The following is a 27,988-nucleotide window of genomic DNA, read 5'->3' on the forward strand; positions in this document are numbered from 1 at the left end:
TTTGTATTACGCTGATGGCGTTTTCCTTATGGTGCTTATGTAGGCGTAAGGTGTGGCCATACGGAGTTGTTCTCATTGGCTGGTATATTAATTTTACTAGCAACGGTACAGCCCTATGGGCGGGGCTTCAATTGGGAAGCCCAAATGAAAAGGTAAAATATCAGAAATTGAAGGCTTTTTTATTTTAAACGATTCATATAAACACCCGTTGAATCATATCACACGCAAATCATCAAAATCTAAACAGTACATGGCTAAACAGTACATGGACGATCACGTACCACGTACGTCTCACTCGCTCTCATGTTGTCCCGATAATGATCCTTCCGCAGGTTCACTGACGGAAACCTTGTTACGACTTTTACTTCCTCTCGAGTCTAGACAGTCAAGTTCGCTCATCTTTTCGGTGCACCGGCACGAGCCGGCAGGGGCTGATCCGAGGAGCTCATCAAACCGTGCGATCGGTAGTAGCGACGGGCGGTGTGCACAAAGGGCAGGGACGTAATCAACGCGAGCTGATGACTCGCGCTTACTGGGAATTCCTCGTTCGTGGGACACTGTCTCAAGCCCCAATCCCCATCACGGATGGGGCTCAGCGGTTTTACCCGAGCCTGATGGCGAAGGGCAAGGTACACGCTGGCCCATCCAGTGTCGCGCGCGTGCGGTCCCGGACATCGAAGGGTATTAAACGTTCATTAAACATTAAACGTTCATTAAAGGATTACGAAACGAAAAACATTAGGAAATTACGTTCACACCGTCACGCCAAACACTACCTTGAACACATACATCGTCACAATGAGAACATCGTCACAATGAACGTTATGCGAACGCAAATGTTATGCGGGAGGCCAAACCTGAGAATGCTGGAGACCAAAGCTGAAATTGGGAAGAAATAGCCTATTTTACTCCTGGAGATCCCAGGATTAACCACCCAAAATATCGTTGAGATCGGTTCAGCAGTTTTTACGGTACCTTCGAACAGACAGACGGACATTTGGTGAATTATTGTAAGATTAAATTTTCCTTGCCACTGTAGTTTAATATCTAGCGATAGATCGTTGTGTGATTTATGGTGATTTGTGCTATGAAGGTGATAAAATGTCAAATTAAGTTTCGTTGTTGGCCACCGGAAATCGAAAGCACGCTTCCGCCCTGACCACCATGAAGAGAACAGGGTTTAGGCGCATTCTCAGGCCCAGCCATTAACGGGGAGTGTGGATTCGCTTCTTCACCCAGGAAGACTGTTGTCTTTGGGTTCGGTTGTTATTCGGAGTTTGGACTCGAATGACCCCAGGACTCGCGTGAGCGGCGAGTGCGTCACTTGTATCTATTGATTCAGAGTTATTAAATTATCTCAGAGATCCGTGGGCTACAGGTGTTCGGTTGTTGAGTTGGTGATCTGTGCGGGCTCGTAATGGTTATGTAATTACCTTAATCAGGTTGCGCAGGAATTGGCAAAGCAACCGATAGTAACGTATGGATGCAGCACGGAGACGCATGTTTTAGCCACAATGACGAGGGTTGGATTATTGGCTGCAGTAGTACGGAGCTATTAATGCTGGTACACAGCATCACCTAGTGTGGACCAGCATTAACGTGTCACACGTTAATGCTGGTCCACACTAGGTGATGCTGTATTACAGTTCGGTATGCTTGATGTTATTGGTTAAAGTATTACATGGCTATTATTGTTGATACACATGTTAGTGCATCAGAATGCATTGCTTACCAAAGATGTTAATTGTTATTAATCATTATTTACCTGATTATTGTTCCGATTGTATTTACAGCATGTTGCTGCCCCTTTTTCTTATCTTGTATTCCCTTCAAACCAAAACATTCATTAAACGATTGGAAGAAGACCTCGAGTTGGTGTGCAACTTATAGCGGCTACACTTAGTGTAAAGTTTCTGCCCGAAGGTTGTTTGCTTGTTTATTCCAAGAAGGTGTGACGAGGTTATGTATGCTGAGTGAACCTCTATGAGGTTAAACGGCATTAACGTGCACAAACACTGCCCCATTAGGATTAGCTACATACAAGTGTTTCCCGATGTCAGAACCCTTTTCTCCGATCGTAAATGTGGCAAAATTGTCCCACAATTCTTGTTGGCAATTTTTAATCATTTCCAACAGCAACATGGGAAACGCAAAAGCCAAAGGATTGATGATACTGACCCTAACTTGAACTCCCAGGACAACCATTTAAAAAGTGCAAGAACATCTGACTCTACTTGACTCTGGGGTGTTTCTCGTCGACAAGGATTAAATTTTAGGATCCATTATTTGTTGTTATACCCTGAATTTATTGATAAAGCCATATATATATATATATAACTGTAAGAAATAGTAGAAACTCCAAAGTACGAGCAGGGCGTCTCATTTGTATTGAATAAATAATCGTTAGATTAAATAAGACGCGGACGTAGCTTCAGGACGTCGATCTTTAATTGTCGACAAGCTTTCGACCAACAAAGGTCTTCTCTGAGTCTACAAAAACAGTAGGCATGTATATCAGTCAAGTATGTATGGTGATATGTGTGTGAGATGTGTGATGTGTGTAGAAAATGCATACAGAAGGAAGAGCCACGCCAAAGTTCACTCACCAGCCCCAAGTTCAACGGAAGTGACCGTTTGCGTTACAGATATGTCATATGACAGATATGTCAGCTGTGAGACCTTATATAGACAGGTGTGTGCCTTTCCAAATCATGTCCAATCAATTGAATTTGCCACAGGTGGATTCCAACCAAGGTGCACAAACATCTCAAAGATGATCAAGAGAAATGAGAGGCACCTGAGCTAAATTTCAAGTGTCATAGCAAAGGGTATGAATACTTATGTCAATGCGATATTTCAGTTTGTTTTTTTTAATACATTTGCAAAACTTTCTAAAATCCTGTTTTCTCTTTGTCATTATGGGGTATTGAGTGTAGATTGATGAGGGAAAAATGAATTTAAACGATTTCAGCATAAGGCTGCAACATAACAAAATGTGAAAAAAGTGAAGGGGTCTGAATACTTTCTGAATGCACTGGCGATATATCGATTTATATTGTCACGTGACTGCTCTCAGTTAAGACCGAGAGTGAGCCACGGATGGAAACGAGCGTCAATGGGAGGCGTTCAACTCCAATTGATGGCGGATGATATGCGAGGAGGAAGAAGAGTACCGACTTACCTGGATGGCTTCGCCGACGTCTTCACCTTGCGAAAATAACTCGCACGAAAAACGGATTTAAAATGTACAAAATAAATAGGTTTATTAAACGGAATGCCGGTAACAAGAAACGCGACGGTAAATAAATATCCTAAATGGAGCGCTCCCTCACCAGACTTAGAACATGGATGAAGGGAAAATAAATGGCAAGGAATGGGTGTATGTGTGTACTTAGCTCAATCATCTGTCCTGGCACCTCATCAAGACCTGTCTCAGGCCCCCGTTTCTGCGCAAGAATCCACATGCGGTCCCTGCCTTGGCGGGAAGTAGGCCTCAGTCCGCCTCGTTCGCGCACTGCCAGGCCTCACCGGCGTCTCGCTCGCCCCTGGCTCGTCACGCTTCAGCGGCAAGCCGCCCTTGTATGCTCGTCGCTCGCACAGAGAACCCAGCTCTTCGTCCTCGCTCTTCCTCCTCACGTCCAAATGAACAGGGGAACGAGTAGACGATGCCGGCACACAACCGCCGCTTGCACCGTGATCCAGAACGTCAAGCAGGCACAAGAGCGAGAAGCTCCAAAGCAAGAGAGGGTCCAGCGCAAGAGGGCAGAGAGAGAGAAAAATGGTGGTTTCTCTCCACCTTTTATCAACCCCTCGTGACGTCATCTGTCTCTCTCTCAACCAATGCCCGCAGGCCACAACTACTGTCTTCGCTCTCCACCTATCACACTCAGTCCGCCCTTTGACGTCATCGGTGTGCCCTGCCAATCAGCGTGCTGCTTACTGCTCCTCCTTCTTTCCCCCAATCAGCTGGTAGCTTCTTGCTTCGTGGCGACAAGTCACGGCTCCCTCTTTAATCTGGCCTTTGGTTGGTCGACTCCTGCCCAATAGCGAGTCCTTCTGGGCATGGCTCCCGGCCTGCCTGTGCTATGTGTGTCTGCCAAGTCGGGGTTGTGAGCCCAAGTGCGTCATCTCGGTTCCGGTTCGTTTTATTGTTATGTGTTAATTAGTGCACTAATGTTCCTGACTAGTGTCTGTGGGCAGTGCCATAAGGGACAAAGGATAGATCACAGAGGTTTGACTAACAAGGTAGTAGTTAACATAATCCCTATAACTAGTTAACATGCCCCATTTCTCGTAATGGGGACGAAGATACACCTTACTCCGAACACATGGTCTACACAGGTCCCTGACTTATGTACATCGAAGTGGTTCTTTCTACACACGATCATCGGAGCACCTACCTATGCAGATGTACCTGACTCTATAATCATCTACCCCACCGACATAACTATATATATATATATATATATATATATATATTGTTACGGATACGGGGGACGGCTCACCCGTTAGCAAGGGGTGATTAGCCCCTTGTCCTGTTAAGCTGGCCGTCTCCCCGGTCCTGGCACTTGTAACGCTATCCCGCGGGATGGAACGGATCAGGGTTATGGGTCCAGGGTTTATCCCGAATACCTTTATCCGTCCCTCCGCAGACTAGGGAGACAAGTACCGCTCGAACCCCGGTTTGGATGGTCTAGTTAGTTGCCGAGCGGTTTTTAGCAACCCGAAGTTCGAGCCATTACCAATCACTAACCCGATTCTCAAATGTTGGCCGAATCGCGCCACGTACACTCAATATGGAAACCTCTAAAGCGACCGAAAGAGCATGAAGAAGTAAAGACAAAGTAGGGAATAACAAGATTTATTACTATTTATACACACTAAGCAGAAAGGAAAAGAAAGATGATTTATAAGGCAATTGAAGGAGCAGGAGACATAGTGCAATGATTAGCTTATATATATGTGGCAGTCTTACTTATAAACCCCAAGACAACATGAAAGACGGACAAACGGGCACACTTACACGGAGGAAATGATGGCAGGAATCACTGGAGGGAGGAGAAGGTCCAAGCCGATGGCAGGGCAGGAAGGTCCGGGCAATTCCACACCGTCGAGGTCCATGTTCCGTGCTCGAAGCGAACAGCAGCTGGCAGCTCCGCGTCTCCACAACCAGCAATAGGGCCTAGAGGGTCTCGGCGTATTGCTGCAGTATCAGCACCCCCTCACGTCTCGTTCTCTCTTGGCTGCTTTAGCTGGATCGCGCATCTGCCGCACCTCTCTCTCAATCTTCTTCGGACCTCAATCTTCTCCAAAATGCTCATCTGCCGTGGAGAGCGTCGCGCTGCGGGTTATATAGGCCCCGCCCTTCAACCTTTGCGAACCTCCCCCAAGTGTTCTCTCTCCGCCCTCTCAAGCCAAACCCCTCGTTCTGGGTTGGATGAGCGGGGCCGACTTACTCCTCCCCTCTATGATGAGGTGGAGACCCGCCTTTCTTCTTCGTCGTTACCTCGTGCGTAATGGAGTCAAATGCAGCAAAGTGGACGGGAGATGAAAATGCAGCAAAGTGGCTAAAGAGTCAATTGCAGCAAACCTGGCAAACCTGGCACTTGGAAGCTGCCATGCGGCGTCGGAGGGGCCTACTCTTATTTAATTCGGTGCAATGAAGAGTCAAACTATTGGGAAACACATCCTTAACCTACAGAGAATAAGGGACTAACTATTTAAAAGGATATATGGTGTCCTGTGTGTAGGTTTATGGAATTAACTAAGAGGACGAGCTTCGACCTTTCTTTACATTACGGAGGGTGACAGTTACACACAACAAAACCATACTTCTCACATTCGTTACACTTTCTCACATTCGTTACACTTCTCAAATTCGTTAAAACCACCTTTAGAGGCCATTTTTCCCCGCAAAGCGGGGGTTGGCCTTTTTCGGGAACCGTGGTTGTTGTTGTTTTTCGGTCCCCTTTTTGAAGCAATGTTTTACGGCCGGATGCCCTTCCTGACGCCAACCCTGTTTGCCGCCTTTAACGACAAACATGGAATTACCAGTGAACTGGTACTCAATTAGCCGACCTAGGAAGGATGACAGGCTGAGTCAACCCCCCTGGCGTTAATTCAGCGATCGACCGGGATTCGAACCCAGGATCGTAGGATCCTAAGCCGGCACCCTAGCCGCTAGCCCAACACCAGGGATAACCAGTTGGGCCGGTTGGGCCGGCACCCAACACCAGTGTAAATTCGTTACACTTCTCAAATTCGTTACAATATATATATATATATATATATATATATATATATATATATTTGTTATGACGGTTGGGTAGGGCATATTTAGATCCAGGTTGATCTGCATAGGTATGTGCTTTGTCTGTCTTGACAGGGATACCTCACCTGTAATTTCTGTGTTGGTGGATTAAGGTTCGGAGTAAGGTGATTCTGAGGAGATTGCGGCTGGCTCAATAGCGCAGTGGGCTGTTGACGCGTTATCAACGGAGGTCTGTGGTTCGAGCCCCGCATTGAGTCAGAATTTTTTCACACTTAGCCCCTTGCAGGAATTTGATTCCTGTTTATAAAATTATATATATATATATATATTGCTGCGGTTTTGAGATTGGTACAGTAAAGGTTAATAAAGGATAAAGGTTTGCCCCCCATAGCTAGTCACACGAGCAACATATAGGCCCATTTGTAGTATAGTTATGTCTTAGTATGTGTAAGAATAGGCCATTTCCTCTCTTAGTACCTGCGTTGTGTAAAGACAGGAGAATAGGCCCTACATTCATTTTGCTCCAACCTCCATTCTACCTCTATGGGCGCAATCCATCCCGCGCCCCATTTGGCTGTCCACTAGTCAAGTAACATGAGGCAGGGCCTCGAAAGGTGAAGGAGGGTTGAGCTCGGCACGGCAGCAGTGGGGACGGTAAGAATGAACCAGCCAATCGGAGCTCGAGCGGAATGGCGTGAGAGGGCGTGGTGAAGAGCGTCTGGTGAGTTCCAGAGGGTTCTAAGGGCGTGGCAATAAAACCCTTTGCGCGAAGCCCCCACCTCAGTTATGAGAAGGGAGAGGCGCTGGTGAGTCGTGAGAGTTGCGCGCAGACCAGAGTTACGGGAGAGGTGCGCTGAAGTGACTTCTGAGTACGGAGAAAGGAGACGCGCTTGACGGGGATCACCCACGCTGAATGAACTTTGTCACGTGGAATACGTGGGCGCAGATAGGGCGTTGATAACTCATGCGGTTCGGCCAAACTGAGTGAACGCGGCTGAGTAACTGCCAGCCGCGCACAGTCCGCCCTCTACCGTTCGCCCCGAGATTATCCGCTTTGTTTGAGCGACACGATACGAAGGTCCTGCCTTCGCCCACCTTCATCTTCGTGGGACGTGCGGGGGACCGTGGAGAGTGAGACGGGGCCGATCCTGTATGACCACCGCGGAGCTGGTGAACATCATCCTGCTCATCTGCAATCCCCATGTGAGTTTGTGTGTGAGACGGGCCCGTTTGTCCTGGGGTATTAAGAGTAAGACTGTTTAAGGATTTCCCTGTGTCTCTTCATCCTGAGCTGTAAATACGTGCAATCGTAATTAAACATATTTGTTCTTCCTTTTCTTCCAATTCGATCGCCTTTGTGATTTCTCCATTGACCAGGCGTGGTACGAATAAGCTCGCTCCAATCGGGTATAGTAACTAATAATAGCGCGGATCACGTGTACGCAAACCGCTCGGCGTATCACCATCACACGTGGTTCGTGCGAGGCTTATTCCCTCGCTTCCAGGGCAGCGCTAGTACTTAGGTAACAGCGAATTTGGTCCTGAAACCCTATTTAGCGCTGTCCGGAAGGGACGTAATAGGTCTCGGGTCGCGCCAGGTCAGTAAAGACAAGGGGATTAATCCCCGCTTGCTAAGGGGAGAAGGCCGGCGGCAGATCCACAACAATATATATATATACAGTCACGTGAAAAAGTAAGTACACCCCATGTAAAGTTTTGACTTTTTCAACATATTTCAACATACAGCTATTTGATTTTCATTTCAACAGTATTGATAGATAAAGGTGATATAATATAACAAATATCATGAAACATTTACATTTTGTAGTCCATTGTATAATTTAAATAAACATAAATGCAAATTTCGCATGTGGAAAAAGTAAGTACACCCTTGGCTCTAATAGGTGGTATTGCCCCCTTTGGCAGAAACAACCTCAAGTAGGCGTTTCTTATAACTTTCTACCAGTCTCTGACATCGACTGGGAGAAATTTTTACCCAATCCTCCATGCAGAATTATTTCAGCTGTGCGATGTTCGAGGGGTTTCTTGCATGCATAGCTCGTTTCAAATCCCCCCACAACATCTCGATGGGATTTAGATCTGGGCTTTGACTTGGCCATTCCAGAACCCTCCATTTCTTTCTTTTCAGCCATTCTTGGTGGATTTACTGGTATGTTTAGGGTCATTGTCATGTTGCAAGGTCCACCTTCGGTTGAGCTTTAACTTTCCGACAGATGGCCTCACATTATCCTCAAGCACCCTCTGGTACAAAGACGAATTCATAGTGGATTCTATGATGGTGAGCTGCCCAAGCCCTGATGCAGCAACGCTGCCCCAAACCATAATATTTCCACCACCATGCTTTACAGTTAGTATCAGGTTCTTGTGGTCAAATGCTATCTTTGGTTTTCGCCAAACATGTCTTCTGGTGCTGTGGCCAAATAGCTCGACCTTTGACTCATCTGTCCAGAGCACATTGTTCCAGAAGTGCTGGTCTTTGCCTCGGTGTTCATTGGCAAACTTTATTCTTGCCCTGATGTTCTTTCTGGACAGCAAAGGTTTCCTCCTGGCACACCTCCCATGTAGATCAAATTTGTGCAGCCTCTTTCTAATGGTAGACTCGTGCAATTTGACATCAACAGTGGCAAGAGCTACCTTTAGGTACCGTGATGACATTCTGGGGTTCTTCGAGACTTCTTTCAGCATCTTGCGGTCTGCTCTCAGGCTGAACTTGCTGGGGCGGCCTGGCCTGAACAAGTTGGCAGTTGTTTGGAATCTTCTCAACTTGTAGATGATCTTCCGGACAGTCAAATGATTGATTTCAAATTGTTTGGAGATCTTTTTAAATCCCTTCCCAGACTCGAAGGCATCTGTTACCTTCTTTCTGAAGGCCTCAGAGAGCTCTTTTGATCTCGGCACGGTGACGCAGCACACTTAGACAACAAAGAGCAAACCAAACTAAATGTCTGAGGTTCAAATAAGACAGGTTCCTCCAAGATCCTCTCCAACGATGGTCTTATCATTTGCACCTGAGCTGGTGCACCTGATTCTAATTTTAGGTATTTGAAGTAGTGATAAATGTCGGGGTGTACTTACTTTTTCCACATGCGAAATTTGCATTTATGTTTATTTAAATTATTCAATGGACTACAAAATGTAAATGTTTCATGATATTTGTTATATTATATCACCTTTATCTATCAATATTGTTGAAATGAAGATCAAATGGCTGTATGTTGAAATATGTTGAAAAAGTCAAAACCTTACATGCGGTGTACTTACTTTTTCACGTGACTGTATATATATATATTGTTGCGGTTCTGAAAATGTACATATTTGATTAATAAAGATTAAAGGTTTTGCCCCCATAGTTAGTCCACATACAACACGTAGGTCACCTTAGAATGTTAGTTATTTCATAGTATATGTGAGATAAGGCCATTTCCAATAGTGATACATGCGTTGTGTAAAGGAAGAAATAAGAGTAGGCCCCGTTCATTTCGCAGCCCACCCTCCAATCGACCTCATTGCGCACCATCCAGTCTGCACCCCATTCCCCATTGCGCACCATCCAGTCTGCGCCCCATTGCCCCTCGCATTAGGATGCTGAAACCAGCCAAATGCCACGAGGTAAGGCCTGGAAAAGGGGCGGAGCGTGACGTCGGGGGTGTGGCCACGTCAAGCAGACATCAAGGGCGGAGCCGGTAAGACCCCAACAACCAACCAGGGCTCAGTGGGCATGGCCTAAGGGGTGTGGTACGTGCACGTCTGGTTCATTCGAGAGGGTTCGCTGGGCGTCACTTTATAAATGCGCACGCAAAGCCCTTCCACAGGACTCGCGTGATAAGGACTGTGAAGGACTATTGGGAGAGGCGCTTTTGCTGTAAAGGACTGGCTGGCGTTACGAATTGTACAAGGACTTATTGGGAGCGCATTGCATTGCGAGGAGCACTTGCACGATTGGCGCATGACAGAGGTGCTGTTATCCTGATTGATTTCCAGGACTCGTCGAGGATTTGGCTGTGGGCTTGCGGGGAACGCATAAAAAGCGCCGGTATTTCTATTATGTACGTGGCCGTGAGCCTCGAAGTAACCGCAAGCCCAGCCTACCGATCCCCCCATATAATTGTCCGATCCACGCCAACGACACGCGGAGAGCTTGCCTGCCGTCTACCATCTTCTTCATGGTACGAGTTGGGGACCGGAGCGAGCTGTGGACGTGATCCTTTGGGCCATCGCCTGACCATCTACCAACCCCGTGTGAGTCTGAGTCTGAGTGCGAGCGGGCCCGTGTCCAGGGATAAGTTAAGACCGTATAAGGCTGCCCTGTGTATCTGCTTCTTCTTCTTCACTGTACATTGCTTCTTCCTCTTCATTGTACAAAGTGTAATAAATTCCTTGTTATTCCTGTTTCCTCTTAATTCAACCGTTTTAGTGATTTCTCAATTGGGTAAGCGTGGCACGATCACAACCGCTCAAATCGGGTTTACTACCTGTTAACGGCCAGAATCGCGGCTCGCTATCGCTCGGCATGTCCACTAAAACCGTGGTTCGGGCGGGGTTATTTCCTTGCTTCATGGCCGGCGTTAGTAATTAGGTAATAAGAATTCGGCTTACGACCCTACCTAACATCGTCCGGAAGGAACGTCATAGCCCCGGATCGCGTCGGCTAGTTAACAGACAAGGGGATGAATCCCCCCTTTGGTAAGGGGAAGACCGACGTTTGAGATCCGCAACAATATATATATATATATATATATATATATATATATATATATATATATATAGTGTAACGAATTTGAGAAGTGTAACGGTTTTGAGAAGTGTAACAATTTTGGAGGAAGTGTAACGAATGTGAAAAGTATGGTTTTGTTGTGTGTAACACCCTGGTAATGTAAATAATGGTCGCAGCCGTCCTCCTAGTTAATTCCATGAAACTTACACACAGGCCACGATATATCTTTACCTTCGCAAAAGCGGAAGGTTATGTTTTGATCGCTGTGTATTTATTTGTATGTCTGTGTGTGTGTGTGTATGTTATTCGCATAACTCAAAAAGTATTCAACCGATTCGCATGAAATTTGGTGGGATGATAGGTTATTATCCGGGAACCATTTGATTAGATTTTGGAATCGATCGGGTCAAAGGTCAAGGTCAAGGTCATGAAAAGGTCAAAATCGTCTTTTTACCATAGCGCGGTCAATTTGTGTCCAATTTGTATGAAACTAATGCCAAAATGCTTTGCTACACAGATCTTGTAGTCTTTTATTTTGGCAACAAAAGTAGCTGCGGCGAAGGTATGCGCTCTACCGAGTGCCCGTTCTAGTTTTAAATAGTTTATTTCCTTATTCTATGTAGGCTAAATATGTGTTTCCCACTGACTCTGCATTGCATCAAACGAAATAAAGCGTAGGCCCCTCCGATGATCCATGGCAGCTCAAGTGCCAGGGATTCCCCCACTTGAGCTTTGACATCAACCGTTTATTGCAGTACTGAACTGCTGTGCAAAGTGACGGCGCCTTACCTGCAGCTGCTGACCGGTTTTCGCCATTTGCGGCCATTACGAACAAGGGGAGTGGCTAGAGAAGACGGGTCGCCCCCCTCGTCATAGGGGGGAGGAGTAAGTCGGCCCCGCTCATCCAACCCAGAACAAGGGGTTTGGCTAAGAGAGGGCGGAGCGGGAACCCCCGAGAAAGTGTGCGAAGGCTCGGTGAGAAAACCAATATAAGTCGCCGCGGGACGCACTCCGCTGGCTTGCTCTTGCTCCTCTTGCTCTTGCCCCTCCAGCTCTTGCCCCTCCAGCTCTTGCTCTGACCCCGTCCTCCAGCTCTTGCTCTGACCCCGTCCTCTTGCTTGCTGTCCCTCGTTGTTGTTGGGGAGAAGGAAGACGCCTGAACGAGCAGGTGTGTGCGAGCCATCGTGCGACCAGCTGCGCTGCAGCTAAGGGGGCAGCTAAGGGGCCGCAGGCCACGAAAAGGACGCGCCAGGCAGCAATCCACGCTGGACCCTCCATTGCCTCCCAAACCAACCATCCATCCTCAAGCCATACCTGCCTGCAATATCCCCCGTGTAAGTGTGAACGTCGTCTGTCCTAATCGTTGTCCTGGGGTTAAGTAAATTGACTAGTATAAGCTAACGATTCACTGTGTGACTGCTTCTTCCATCCATTGTTTGTAAATAACTTTGATCGCTCCTTCTTTTTGCTTGTGTGTATAATAAATCCTGTTATTCCTCCGTACTCTGTCTTCTTCTCTCTTCCTTCTCTTTCGGTCGCTTTAGAGGTTTCCAAATTGAATATCTGTGGTGCGATCTGGTCAACGTTGGGGGAGTCGGGCCAATCGGGGATCCTGTAACGGTCGCGGTGGACCATCCGCTCGGCCCAAGTAACATCTTGTCCGCGTCCATAACAATTGGTGTCGAGGAGTGAGATACGAGGCCCGAACCAAATTTTTAAAACGTGTAGGAAAAAAATTTTTGGTCAAAATTACGAGCTGCCGAAATTTTGTTTTATAAAACCCGAATTTTGAGATCGCGCCATGGACAATCAAGGCGATCGGATGTCGGTGGGGGAGATAGACGGGTTAGGGGTAACCCAGGACCTCGGGGAAATGTATATGGAGGATGTGGTTGAGGGGGTATCAGACGCACAAAATGGCGCTCTCGCGCACGAGGTTTCGGGCGCACAAGATGGCGCACAAGATGGCACATGGTTGTTGCGGCACCAAATTTAGCCGCGCCCATGGTCGCGGTAGCCGAACCCGAGATGCCAATGAATTGGAACCTGTTTATGAAACAGATGATGGCCTTTATGGTAAAAACAGACGATAATTTCAAAGGGATGGAAAACAGAATGGGGAACCGGATGGATGCTCAGGGTGAGCGATTGGAGGGCCAAATGGGGGTAATGGGGAACCGGATGGATGCTCAGGGTGAGCAATTGTGGGTAATGAGGGACGAAGCGAGGGGTACCGGTGAGGGGTTAGACAAGAAATTTGGGAAGTTAGACAATAATTTTGAGGGGTTAGACAAGAAATTTGGGAAGTTAGACAATAATTTTGAGGGGTTAGACAAGAAATTTGGGAAATTAGACAATAATTTTGAGGGGTTAGACAAGAAATTTGGGAAGTTAGACAATAATTTTGAGGGGTTAGACAACGGGATAAAAGAGGTGAAAAATGGGTTAATGGGGTTAGAAAATAGGATGGAGGACAAATTGCGGGAAATAGGGGAACAATCTGCCAGGGAAATCAAACGAATGGGGAACCAGATAGAGGAGGTGCAAATCGGGTTAGAAAGTAAACTGGATGCTCAGAGGGATGAATTGGGACAGATGAGGGTAGCATCTACAAAAGAGATGGAGGAGATGAAAGAGGGGATACGACGAGGTGTAAGTGAGGAGGTTTCGGGGCTACGCGAGGAGGTAAAGCGAGGTTAGAAGCGTATGGAGAAAGAGGTGAGGAATAATACGGCTAGGTTACAGGGGGGCATAGAGGGTCTGACGGAGGAGGTGGAACAGCTGACAGAGGGACAGACGGAGTTAGTGGAGCAGGTTCAAAAGAACACTGCGGTACTAGGAGGGTTAAAAGCGACACAAAAAGACATTAAGAACGAATTAATAGCGACACAGAGGCAATGTCAGATGGTACGTGAGGGACTGACAATGAGGGTGGACGAGGTGACAGAGGTAATGGAGACAAAGGACCGGCAGGTGAGGATGCACATAGAGACGGTCACGGTAGCCTTAGAGGACGAACTTGAGGAGACGCACCGGGGAATAAAAGAGGTGAAGCAAAAGTTAAAGGAGGTGTTAGAGGGGGTGAGTGAAATTAAGAAGAGACGGACAGAAACTAAAAGAGAAATCCAGGAAGAGGTGACGGAATATGTACAAGGTCGGTGCTCAAATCGTGATGTCGTGCTCGCTAACCAAATAAAGAGTTTGCAGGTGGCAGAAGAGGTGCGACGACGAGGTGCCAAGGTGAGTGGCGATATAATCGGAAATGTACATGATGTGAGGAAAGCTTCAGTCGGCTTGGGGATTGATGTGGACCCGGGTGTTCGTGAGAGGCCGTTGGTGAAATGTGCGACAGGTCTGGTGTGCGAAAAACGAGGTGTGCAAGAATGTCCGACCATGGGGTGTGTGAGGGAAAAGTGCACGCCGAGGAGTGAGTGTGCCGTCAAGAGTGAGTTGGTCGAAGCGCGTGTGCGAGGGGGTACATGGAAGCGCGGTGTGGTAAGTGTTACGGAGGAAGTAACGAAAGAGTGTGCGCAAGAGGATGCGCGAGAAAGGTGTGTAACGGACAGGTGCATGGGGAAAGAGTGCGCTGTCAAGAGTAAGGGGGAATGCACGCCTGTGGTGAGTGTTACGGAGGAAGTAACGAAAGAGTGTGCGCAAGAGGATGCGCGAGAAAGGTGTGTAACGGACAGGTGCATGAGGAAAGAGTGCGCTGTTGAGAGTAAGGGTGAGTGCGCGACCGAGAGTGGAGGTGAAAGTAGTGAGAGTGACACGGAGCGTGAGTTGGTTGTGACAGGTGAGCGAGGATGTACACCTGGAATGGAAGGATGCACACCTGGAATGGTAGAGCGTGTGTGGGAATGCACACTTGAGATGGCCGTGAGGCACGTGGTTGGGTGTGCGAGTGAAAGCACACCTGTGATTGTCACAGAGGAGGTGACCGAGGAAGGGGCGCGAAGAGGTGTGTTGGTGAGGTGTGCGAACAACGAATGTGTGCCAAAGTGTTTGTAATTCCACCTTGTTTGTAATTCCAACTTCTTTCCTGGTAGTCCTGGCAGTGTCCATATGTTTTATGCCTCTCCCACCCCCTTTCCCATGCCTCCCCCCCAAAGCCCTCTCCCTCCCACAGATCTCTCTATGTCTCCATGTCTCTCGGTTCCTGCTCTAAAATGTTGTGTTGTGTTGTGTTGTGTTGTGTTTGTGTCCTTCCCCCTCTCTCCCCATCTTGTCTACCGCTCCCGATGTTATTTGTTCTATGTGTCGGTTTGTCGGTTATGTGTCGGTTTGTCGGTTTGTCTTTCTGTGTGATAAATGTTCGCTCTTTCACGAGCCTCGATCTTTTATACAAAAAAAAAAAAAAAAAAAAAAAAGTGTTCGGTGGTCAGGTGTGTGACCAAGTCTGTGAGTGGAATGAGTGTACCTGGGTGTGTTAGAGAAGGTACGACGAGGAGCATGGGAACAGCTGGATGTATGGGCAAGAGAGGGGTAGCGTATGCGTGTAAGCATCCAGGTGAGGCATCGACGGTAACCGGGTTAGCGGTTAGAGCGACTTTTAGCCGATTCGGGCCCTCGGTGCGTGCCGGGCTTCGCGTGCCGCGAGAACCAGCGGGGATCCGAGCCACGGCGGGTTCGAAAGGACCGCCGTACGTGATCCACGCTGTGCCTCGCTTGGAACGGCCGCGTCCGGGCTCCACTAGGCGGAGCGGGCAGCCCGATAGGAAGGGTCGTCATGGCGACCACTTTTTATTGAGACGTTCCGGCAGGTCGAGATCGGGCAATTGGATGGCTCCGCGCCGAGGTGGTGCGTGGGATCTCGGCCCGGGTAAGCCCCCGTCCCTGCCCCGAATGCCGGACGCATCCAGCCGCCGGCACCAAAAAACCCGCGTTCATTGCTCGGCTGTACGAAGCCGAGCTTTAGAAGGGAATTGGCGCACCGAGAGGATCTAATAAGTAGACGGGTGATGAGGATAGTGTTTTGGCCCCGAAATTAGAAAAAAGCAAAATTTGATGATTGGTACGGTGATTGGCAGATGATTGGCAAAATTTTTGATTGGCTGAAATTTGGTGTGCCAAATTGATAGTAGGACCTCCCCGATGTGGTGGGATGGCAACTCTGTCATCCCTCACAGAAGGGGGGGGCAAAGGAGCACTAGCTTATGGGGTTGATGGCAGTGAAAACTAGCCCGGGTGGGTTAGGATATCGTGTGTAGGGACCTAGAAGATGACATTAGGTAACGATAAGATTAGTTAGTGACAAGGATACCTGTAGTGGGGACGCAGGTAGATTAGTGTGGATGATAATGACGTGGGAGCGCAATAGTTTAAAGGGACGACTGGGAAGCGCAAGTTTCAGAGGGGAGTAGTTAGATGAGATGATGCCGTGTGGTTGAGGATTGAACAGTTGTGATTGCACAGGTGTGCAACTGAACAGGTGTGTGGAGCAGTGCATGAGTGAGTGAAGGTGATTGTGTATTGTGCTGACCCAATGGTCCAGGAAGAGGAGGAGGGTGCAGGTGGCACCAGGTAGTGAGTGCACAGGTGTGCAACAACAGGTATGGAGAATGGTAGTGTGGAATAAATGGAGTATTGGAATGGATGGTCGTGGAGTGAGCATGGTGGAAACAATGGAGTGGAGTGGATGGTGCGAAGGTGTGAATGGGGGAAGAGTGGACCCCCATCACGAATACCCGGGGCGGGTAGTGTAAGTGTTAGGTAGAGGGTACAGGTAAATTGTGGTTGGATATTGGCATCTGTGGTGTGGGTGGAAGAATGGTGATTGGATGGGTGCATTAGTGTTGTGGAAATGGCTGGGCGTGTAGCCTGTTAGTGTGTGTAGTTGGTTTGGGCACTCCACCACTGTGAGGATGTCGGCCAGGTGAGGCCGCAGGTGGGCTCTGGGAGCCGGTAGTAGTTGTTGTGGATGGGGCCCGAGGATCCGGAGGACGGACCCGGGTAGCCCAGTGCCAGAGGGCACCGAGTGGGGTGACAGAGCCAGGAGGGGCCTTCCCCAGTTAGTTAGGTTAGGGTGAGGAGCTAGGTAAGCTCGGGTGGCAACTGCAGTGGTGGAGGTGTGCAGGTGGGTAGACCTGCTGGGAGAGCTACACGTCGCAGCCCAGAAATTGTGCGAGGGCACCGGGAGATGAATCGGGGGAGTGAGACCCCAAATTGAGAAGCACCACAGTTTGGTCAATGGGAATTGGTTGTTAGAACCCATAGTGTAAGTGGCCAATGGATTGGCAGGGAAAGACCCCGGGTAGTGTAAAGAGTGTTAAGGTCATTTAGAGGATAGTTAGGATTGGAGTCTCCTCGCACCATCTGCATCCACTCACCTGAGATGAGGTAACTCCACACCATGCCATGTTTTATTATTTTTCATTAATGCAAATGTTTTGGATTGTGAGACGCATCATGACGTGGGTGTGACATTGGGCGTAATTCCATCTCTCCCTCCTTATGAGGATTGATGATGAATTGGTGATGGCAAATTTTGAAGTAGAGGGATTGGAGACGAATTTGGTGTAGAAGGGAAAGATGGGGAAGACAAGAGGTAGTGACGAATTTGTAAAGGTGTAAATTCTTGTAAATATGGGGTAAGGGCAAGGGTAGTGTAGGTGACAGGGGGGGTGACGTACGGTAGGGACGAGTTTTTCTCACTTCGCTCTCCGTACGCACTTCACCCTGCATTGCCTTTATTGACGTGTACCCTTGTGACCCTACCCCTCGCTCATTTGTCTTCCCCCCTTTTGTCTCCCACTTGAGGACCTGTGCGCCATTGGGCGCCGAGGGGAGCGTGCGTGAGATGGCCATTGTGCGCACGAGATTCTCAGAACCAGCATGCATTGCGTTGATGTACCACTTTATGGACCGCTGTTCTGCGGCCAAGTACCACTTGATGGACCCCAGGTTCTGGGGCAGGGCACCTCTGTTGGAGACCGGCCACAGTGGCCAGGGAATCTTGCTTGCGGACCTCGGTAAGGCGGCACCTATGCCAAACATGTGGACCACCCTTAGTTGGCCCCTGCGGCCCTAAATAAAAATGAAGACAAGTTGTGCTTTTTATTATTTCCAAGTAGGCCGCATGAAGCCAGAAGACGTCGGGAAGAACATCGGCCCAGCAGAGAAAGAGAATACCACCACCAGTTGTTTTGTTGTGTTTATTATGAACCGTGGTGACTGTGCACCGAGTAGTGCTTTTGGTGCTTTGTGGTGCTTTTGGTGCTTTTGGGTGCTTTGGTGGTATTGGTACTGGTGCATCGATGCAATGCGTGCTGTCTCCTCCCTCCCAACAGGAATTTCTTTTTCTTGTTCCCTAAAAAGAAAAAAAAAACAGGTCCTGGGTTGCGTTGTAAATAAGACATAACGTCACTGTAAATAATGCTCCCCACCGTAAATGTATAGTTTGAGAACAATTCCGTAATTCGGTTAGCTGTGGGCTTGAGTCTGTTAGACAGGGTGCAATGCAATAGGGGGACATACTTATTTGTGTTTTAAGATTGTCACACTCAGGGTCAGGTTAATTGTAGAGGGAATTACACCTACGTGTCACACTAAGTTAAAGTTTTGTAGGCCCGAGTACGGACCTGAAGAAAGGAGGGTGCAGTGTAACGAATTTGAGAAGTGTAACGGTTTTGAGAAGTGTAACAATTTTGGAGGAAGTGTAACGAATGTGAAAAGTATGGTTTTGTTGTGTGTAACACCCTCGTAATGTAAATAATGGTCGCAGCCGTCCTCCTAGTTAATTCCATGAAACTTACACACAGGCCACGATATATCTTTTTAAATAGTTTATTTCCTTATTCTATGTAGGCTAAATATGTGTTTCCCACTAGATTGACTCTGCATTGCATCAAACGAAATAAAGCGTAGGTCCCTCCGATGATCCATGGCAGCTCAAGTGCCAGGGATTCCCCCACTTGAGCTTTGACATCAACCGTTTATTGCAGTACTGAACTGCTGTGCAAAGTGACGGCGCCTTACCTGCAGCTGCTGACCGGTTTTCGCCATTTGCGGCCATTACGAACAAGGGGAGTGGCTAGAGAAGACGGGTCGCCCCCCTCATCATAGGGGGGAGGAGTAAGTCGGCCCCGCTCATCCAACCCAGAACAAGGGGTTTGGCTAAGAGAGGGCGGAGCGGGAACCCCCGAGAAAGTGCGCGAAGGTTCGGTGAGAAAACCAATATAAGTCGCCGCGGGACGCACTCCGCTGGCTTGCTCTTGCTCCTCTTGCTCCTCTTGCTCTTGCCCCTCCAGCTCTTGCTCTGACCCCGTCCTCCAGCTCTTGCTCTGACCCCGTCCTCTTGCTTGCTGTCCCTCGTTGTTGTTGGGGAGAAGGAAGACGCCTGAACGAGCAGGTGTGTGCGAGCCATCGTGCGACCAGCTGCGCTGCAGCTAAGGGGGCAGCTAAGGGGCCGCAGGCCACAAAAAGGACGCGCCAGGCAGCAATCCACGCTGGACCCTCCATTGCCTCCCAAACCAACCATCCATCCTCAAGCCATACCTGCCTGCAATATCCCCCGTGTAAGTGTGAACGTCGTCTGTCCTAATCGTTGTCCTGGGGTTAAGTAAATTGACTAGTATAAGCTAACGATTCACTGTGTGACTGCTTCTTCCATCCATTGTTTGTAAATAACTTTGATCGCTCCTTCTTTTTGCTTGTGTGTATAATAAATCCTGTTATTCCTCCGTACTCTGTCTTCTTCTCTCTTCCTTCTCTTTCGGTCGCTTTAGAGGTTTCCAAATTGAATATCTGTGGTGCGATCTGGTCAACGTTGGGGGAGTCGGGCCAATCGGGGATCCTGTAACGGTCGCGGTGGACCATCCACTCGGCCCAAGTAACATCTTGTCCGCGTCCGTAACAATATATATATATACAATCGGGAGATTAAATCAGACGCGGACGTAGCTTCAGGACTTCGATCTTTAATTTGACAAGCTTTCGACCAACAAAGGACTCCTCTCTAAGTCTACAAAAACAGCAGGCATGTATATCAGTCAAGTATGTATAGTGGTATGTGTGTAAGATGTGCGATATGTGTAGAAAATGCAAACAAAAGGAAGAGCCACGCCAAAGCTCACTCACCGGCCCCAAGTTCAACGGAAGTGAAGTGCACCTTACAGTTACCGTTTGCGTTACAGTTCCGGTGCACGTGCATATACAAATATAGAGATACATACATACATAAACACACAAGCATATATTCATTTCCCATTTATATTCATATAATATATTTATATATTTATATAAATGACATATAAAGGTAGAATGAATAAATGGGTGAATGAATGAATGGATGAATGAACGAATGAATGAATGAATGAGTTACGGTTAACAATTTGATTGGGTTGATGTAGGAACATGCTTTAATCATCAAAATTTATGCCATGAGGGATTTTTGTCCGAAGTTTATGTATCCGAAAAGGACTCACGTTTCAGAATCGTGGTGTGTGATGTTCCTACATCAACCCAATCAAATTGTTAACCGTAACCCATTCATTCATTCATTCATTCATTCATTCATTCACCCATTCATTCATTCTACCTTTATATGTCATTTATATAAATATATAAATATATTATATGAATATAAATGGTATATGAATATATGCTTGTGTGTTTATGTATGTATGTATCTCTATATTTGTATATACACGTGCACCGGAACTGTAACGCAAACGGTAACTGTAAGGCAAACGGTAACTGTAAGGTGCGCTTCACTTCCGTTGAACTTGGGGCCGGTGAGTGAGCTTTGGCGTGGCTCTTCCTTTTGTATGCATTTTCTACACATATCGCACATCTTACAGACATCTCACTATACATACTTGACTGATATACATGCTGAAATGTTTTTGTCGACTCAGAGAAAAGACCTTTGTTGGTCGAAAGCTTGTCAAATTAAAGATCGAAGTCCTGAAGCTACGTCCGCATCTGATTTAATCTCCCGATTATTTATTCAATGCAAATGAGACGCCCTGCTCGTACTGTGGAGTGTCTACTGTTACGGAACCCAACGTCGGCCTATGGTTCCCCTTGGAGGGGGGATTAGTCCCCTCGTTTGTGACTGACCGACGTGGTCCCTGAAGCTGCACCGCGACCTCCGGAAAGGCCGGTGCACAGCCCCGTTCGTACCGCGGACAGATGTTACTTGATTGCCGAGCGGTGTTTATCAACCGCAGCACGAACTGTTACCAAGACTAACCCCATCCTGAAACGTTGGCCAAAATCGTGCCACAGGTGTCCAATGAGGGAAAAGACAACAACGACGGATGTAGAGGAAAGAAAGGCAAAGGGTAAGAAATACAAATATGATTTATTTACTATTTACACAATTGAAAGCAACCAAGGAGGAGGAAGAATAATAAAATAATGCAGAAAGAGGGACGGACCAGAAGGACACAGTGAAAATGCTAGCTTATCTATTACAGTCTTAATTAACCCAGGGACAGAACAAACAAAGACAGACTCACACGGGGAATTGCAGAGTGGATTGGCTGGAAGGAGGAATGGGAAGGCCCAGGCCACTGCAGGCGTCGTGGTCCCACTCCAGGACTCGACTCGCGTTCTTGGTGGGAAAGCCTTGGTGTGCAGCGGCGCGTATTGTTCACCGCGAGCAGATGGGCGCTTCGTGCTGGACTCCGGGCTCTTCAGCTCCACTTTAATGCCACTTAACGCCACACTCAACTTGTCCTCCTCCAACGCCACTCTCTTTCTTCATCAACCCTTCCTCCTTCAGCAACAACTGTACTTTCAGCCACCAACCACCAACCACTGTCCTGACGCATGCGCACGCGTTTTTATAGCGCGCCTCGACCTCTCCCCACGAGCTCTCTGGGCACGCCTACCGGGTCGCTTACTGCAGCGCCGGTTCGCTCGCACGGCCTCTTTTGGCTCCGCCCTTGATGACGAGGGGCGGCCAACGCCCTGGATTCGGCGGCTCCTCCCCCTTCTTCTCCGAGCCCACCTCGTGGCTAATGGAGTCGCGGTGAAAACCGCCAAGCAGCTGCGGCGAAAACCACAAGCCCAAAGAAACAGCGGAATGCAGCAAACCGCGCAGAGGAATTTGTAATGCGGCTGACAAAAGGGGATTCCAATGGAGGTTCTGGGGAAATTGAAAGGGGATACTACCTTGTTTCACTTCGGTGCAATGCAGTATTAGTTAATGGACGACATAGCCTTAACCTAATACACACAATAAGGAAATAACTACCAACAAGCAGGAAATCTATGATTGGCTAACGCGATTGTATATGACCTAACTAAGGGACGCCCTTTGACCTTTATACACAACTCGAGGAAGGAGGGTGATATTTTTACAACAATAAAAAAACACGATTCTCATTTCCACAACACTGCACCCTCCTCCTCTTAGGCACGTCCCGGGCCTATTACCTTTACTTTTAGTGTGGCACGTAGGTGTAGTTCCCTCTACATTTAACCTGACCCTGAGTGTGACAGTTTTAAAACACAAATAAATATGTCCCGCTGCTCCATTGCACCCTACCTAACAGACTCACGCCCACAACTAACCGAATTGCGGAATGGTCTTCAAACTAAACACTTATGATGGGGGAGTATTATTTACAGTTGACGCTATTTTATTTACAAAACGCAACCCAGGACCTGTGATTGTTCTTTTGGGGGGGAGACAGTCTGCCCTGCATCGACGCACCAGAAAGCACCCAAAACGCACCAAAGCACCCTCAAGCACCAATAGGTGCACAGTCATCACAGTTCAATAAAAATAAAAACAACAAACCCTTGGTGGTGTCTTGGTCTTCGGCTCCCTCTGCTGGCTATTGTTATCTTCCAGATGTTGTCAACTTCTTTGCTGGCAGCCTATTTGGTATAATAGAAGCAAGCACAAAACGTGTCCATTGTTTTTTATTTATGGCCCACAGGGCCGACTAGGGGTGGTTCACCTGTGTGGCATAGGTGCCCTGTGAACATGGTCCGCCAGCAAGATCTCGGGCCATCGTGGCCGGTTCCAGCAGGGGGGCCATGCCCCAACCCATGGGGTCCATAAGTGGTGCTCAGCCACAGACATGTGGTCCATACGTGGTGCATCGATGCAGACAGCTGTGGTTGCGAGAGTTCGGGCGCACAATGGCGGACTCCCGCACGCTCCCCTCGGCCCCCAGTGGCGCACAGTCCTCGTGTGGGAGACAAGGGGGGGGGAAAGACAGGTGAGCAAGGGGTAAGGTCACAAGGGTACACATCAATAAAGGCAATGCAAGATGAGGTGCGTACGGAGAGCGAAGTGAGAAAGCTCGTCCCTACCGTACGCCCCCCCACATGTGACCTACACTACCCTTGCCCTTACCCCATATGTACAAAAATTTACACATTACAAATTCGTCACTAATGTCTCGTCTTCCCCATATTTCCCCGATACCAAATTCGTCCCCACAATCCCTCTAACCCAATTTTGCCATCACCAATTCATCATCAATCCTCATAAGGAGGGAGAGATAGAACAACAAAGCACAATGTCACACCCACGTCGTGATGCGTCTCACATTCCAAACATTTGCTCAATAAAATAATAAAAACATGGCATGGTGTGGAGTCCTGTCACCTCAGGTGAGTGGATGTAGATGGTGCAAGGAGATTATTTATCCTAACTACCTTCTAAATGGCTTTAACACACTTTACACTACCCGGGGTCTTTCCCTGCCAAACCATTGGCCATCTTACACTCTATGCGGTTTTAAGAACCAAATTCCCATTGACCAAACTGTGGTGCTTCCTCAATTTGGGGTCTCACTCCCCCGATTCATCTCCCGGTGCCCTTGCACAATTTCTGGGCTGAGACGTGTAGCTCTCCCAGCAGGTCTACCCACCTGCACACCTCCTCCACTGTAGTTGCCACCCGAGCTTACCCAGCTCCTCACCCTAACCTATCTACTGGGGAAGGCCCTCTGGTGCTCTCCCCACTCGGTGCCCTCTGGCACTGGGCTACCCGGGTCCGTCCTCCGGATCCTCGGGCCCCATCCACAACTCTACCGGCTCCCAGAGCCCACCTGCGGCCTCACCTGGCCGACATCCTCACAGTGGTGGAGTGCCCAATCAACTACACATACTAACAGGCGACACGCACAGCCATTTCCACAACACTAATGCACCCATTCAAGCACCATTCATCCAGACGCACCACAGATGCCAATATCCAACCACAATTTACCTGTACCCTCTACCTAACACTTATACTACCCTCCCCGGGTATTCGTGATGGGGGTCCATCCTCCTTTCCCCCATCCACACCTTCGCACCATCCACTCGGCTCCACAGTTTCCACCATACTCACTCCACGACCATCCATTCCATACTCCATATATTCCACACTCCATGTATTCCACACTCCATGTATTCCAGACCATTTATTCCATACAACCATTCTCCATTCACCTGTAGTTGCACACCTGTGCAATCACCTGGTGCCACCTGCACCCTCCTTCCTCCCTGGACCATTTGGTCAACACAACACACCTCACCAACACTCACTCATACACTGCTCCATACACTTGTTCAGTTGCACACCTGTGCAATCACAATTGTTCCTTACTCACTGCTCCATACACTTCCACGCTCAATACAACTCACAATCACCTTCTCACAATACACTCCTGAGTACACCTCCAACACTCACACGGCATCATCTGAACTACCTACTCCCCTCTGGAACTTGCGCTTCCCAGTCGCCCCTTTAAACTATTGCGCTCCCTCGTCATTATTATCCAAACTAATCTACCTGCGTCCCCACTACAGGTATCATTGTCACGACCTAACCTTAACGTTACCTCTGGTCAATCTCTAGGTCCCTACACACTATATCCTAACCCTCCCGGGCTAGTTTTCACTGCCAAACCCCATAGCTACTGCTCCTTTGCCCCCGTTGTGAGGGATGGCAGAGTTGCCATCCCACCACATCGGGCATCTTCCACTACCAATTTGGCCCATCCAATTTCAGCCAATCAAAAATTTGCCAATCATTTGCCAATCATTTGCCAATCATCAAATTTTGCTTTTCAATTTCGGGTCCAAAACACTATCATCATCACCGTCCATTAAACTTGAGCCTCGGTGCGTCGTTACATTCCCAAAGCCCGGCTTCGCACAGCCGAGCAATGAACGCGGGTGGTTTGGTCGCCTGCAGGTTGAATCCGTCCGGCTTTCGGTTCAAGGGAGGTGGTTTGGTCGGGCCGAGATTCCACGCACCATCTCGGTGCGGCACCTTGCGGTCACGGGCCCGATGGCTCGATCTCGCCCGGTCGGAACCCCGTCCCCGCCAGGGGGCACCGTTCCGCTTCCTCCTACTCGCCCTTGAACCGGACCGGTCGCCTCGCCCGACAAGGCCCGGACTCGACCGTGCGGGGTAGGGCCAGGCTCGAATCGTGCGCGACGCTCCGAAGCGGGGCGACGCAGCATCGATCCGCGCGAGGCTTCGCATCCAACAAAGCGCGCCCCGCGCGAGGCTTCGCATCCAACAAAGCGCTCCGCGCACCGAGCGCCCGCTATCCGTCGCCCTAACTGCTAACCCGGTCAACGTCGATGCTTCACTTGCATGCTCACACCACGCGACCCGTTTCACACTCACAAAGCCCGGCGTTCCAACGCCGTCCGTACATTCCACACACTCCGTCCATTCCACCAACGCACTCCCTGTTACACACCACACCTCTCGCGCACACTCACCGTTCGCACACTTCGGTCCACACCTCTCCTCCGTTACGTCCTCCGTAACACTCACCATGGGCATGCACTCTTGCATCCACCCACACTCGCGCTCCGATGTGCCCTCTCGTACCTGCGCCATCACCAACTCACTCTCTGTGTCACACTCCGTACACCCCGACGTGCATTCTCGCTCGCACTCGGTTTCACACTCGTGCTCCGATGTGCTCTCTCGCACACGCGCCACCACCAACTCACTCTCTGTGTCACACTCCGTACACCCCGACGTGCATTCTCGCTCGCACTCGGTTTCACACTCGCGCTCCGATGTGTTCTCTCGCACTCGCGCCACTACCAACTCACTCTCTGTGTCACACTCCGTACACCCCGACGTGCATTCTCGCTCGCACTCGGTTTCACACTCGCGCTCCGATGTGCCCTCTCGCACTCGTGCCACCACCAACTCACTCTCCGTGTCACACTCCGTACACCCCGACGTGCATTCTCGCTTGCACTCGGTTTCACACTCGCGCTCCGATGTGCCCTCTCACACTCGCGCCACCACCAACTCACTCTCTGTGTCACACTCCGTACACCCCGACGTGCATTCTCGCTCGCACTCGGTTTCACACTCGCGCTCCAATATGCTCTCTCGCACTCACGCCACTACCAACTCACTCTCTGTGTCACACTCCGTACACCCCGACGTGCATTCTCGCTCGCACTCGGTTTCACACTCGCGCTTCGTAACACACTCATTCCCCGATGCACACTTTTTTTCGACAAGTGCGCCATTTCCACTCACAGGGGACCCTTCACCAACGCCCGGATGCTTCCTCGATCCCAAGCGCGCGAAAATTATTTTGTCGCCAAACATCCTCTTACAAAATCTCCCCGCACAATACACGGCACGACTCACCTGAGGGATCCTCTTCTCCACGCGCACCTGCAAATCTTTATAAGGATTAGCAAGTACGGCATCAGGATGTGAACTTGGACTTTGTGCACAATCCATTCCTTCCTCCTGCCGCGAGTGCTTTTCTAAGTCCCCGGTCTCTCCAATTTCAATTCCCAGCACTTTTTCTTTGACGACCGCTGGCTTTATTAAAATTCCCTCTACCTCAGCGGTCGCCAGCTTTTTTATACCCCGGGTCGCGATGTCTACCCCGGTCCAGTTACCTGTGCTTTCCTCCGCCTCGCTCAACCAGCGCTTCTCGACCCGCTTTACCTCATCGTGCACCCCTGGGACCTGCTCGCCCAATCTGCGGTCAATGTTCTCCCCCGCCTTTTTCAATCTGGCCATTCGATCCATCTCTTCGTTCAGTTCCTGTCTTGACACTCCCATCTTCGCTAATAATCGCGTCATAAAGGCGTCCATTTGCGCAGCCATTTGCTGCGACATTTGCACATCTATCACAGCCATTGGCGCAGCGGGCGCGGCCCTCGCTGCCATGTGTGAGGCGCCATTTTGTGTGTCCAAACCCCCCGCAACCCAATGCGTATTGCGCTCCTCCATTACTCCCAAATCCTCCCCGGGGTCCTGGGTCGATTCTACCCCCCCTAACTCTACCCCCACCAGCATCCGATCGCCTTGACTATCCATGGCACGACTCAATTTGGGATGTTAAACAAAATTTCGGCCGCTCCAAATTTTGACCAATTTTTTTTAGATGTTTAAAAATTTGGTTCGGGCCTCGAATCTCACTCCCAGACACCAATTGTTACGGAACCCAACGTCGGCCTATGGTTCCCCTTGGAGGGGGGATTAGTCCCCTCGTTTGTGACTGACCGACGTGGTCCCTGAAGCTGCACCGCGACCTGCGGAAAGGCCGGTGCACAGCCCCGTTCATACCGCGGACAGATGTTACTTGATTGCCGAGCGGTGTTTATCAACCGCAGCACGAACTGTTACCAAGACTAACCCGATCCTGAAACGTTGGCCAAAATCGTGCCACAGGTGTCCAATGAGGGAAAAGACAACAACGACGGATGTAGAGGAAAGAAAGGCAAAGGGTAAGAAATACAAATATGATTTATTTACTATTTACAAAATTGAAAGCAACCAAGGAGGAGGAAGAATAATAAAATAATGCAGAAAGAGGGACTGACCAGAAGGACACAGTGAAAATGCTAGCTTATCTATTACAGTCTTAATTAACCCAGGGACAGAACAAACAAAGACAGACTCACACGGGGAATTGCAGAGTGGATTGGCTGGAAGGAGGAATGGGAAGGCCCAGGCCACTGCAGGCGTCGAGGTCCCGCTCCAGGAGTCGAATCGCGTTCTTGGCGGGAAAGCCTTGGTGTGCAGCGGCGCG

The sequence above is a fragment of the Myxine glutinosa genome, chromosome 5, assembly GCF_964187855.1.
Source record: "Myxine glutinosa chromosome 5, kmMyxGlut1.1, whole genome shotgun sequence".
Taxonomy (NCBI): domain Eukaryota; kingdom Metazoa; phylum Chordata; class Myxini; order Myxiniformes; family Myxinidae; genus Myxine; species Myxine glutinosa.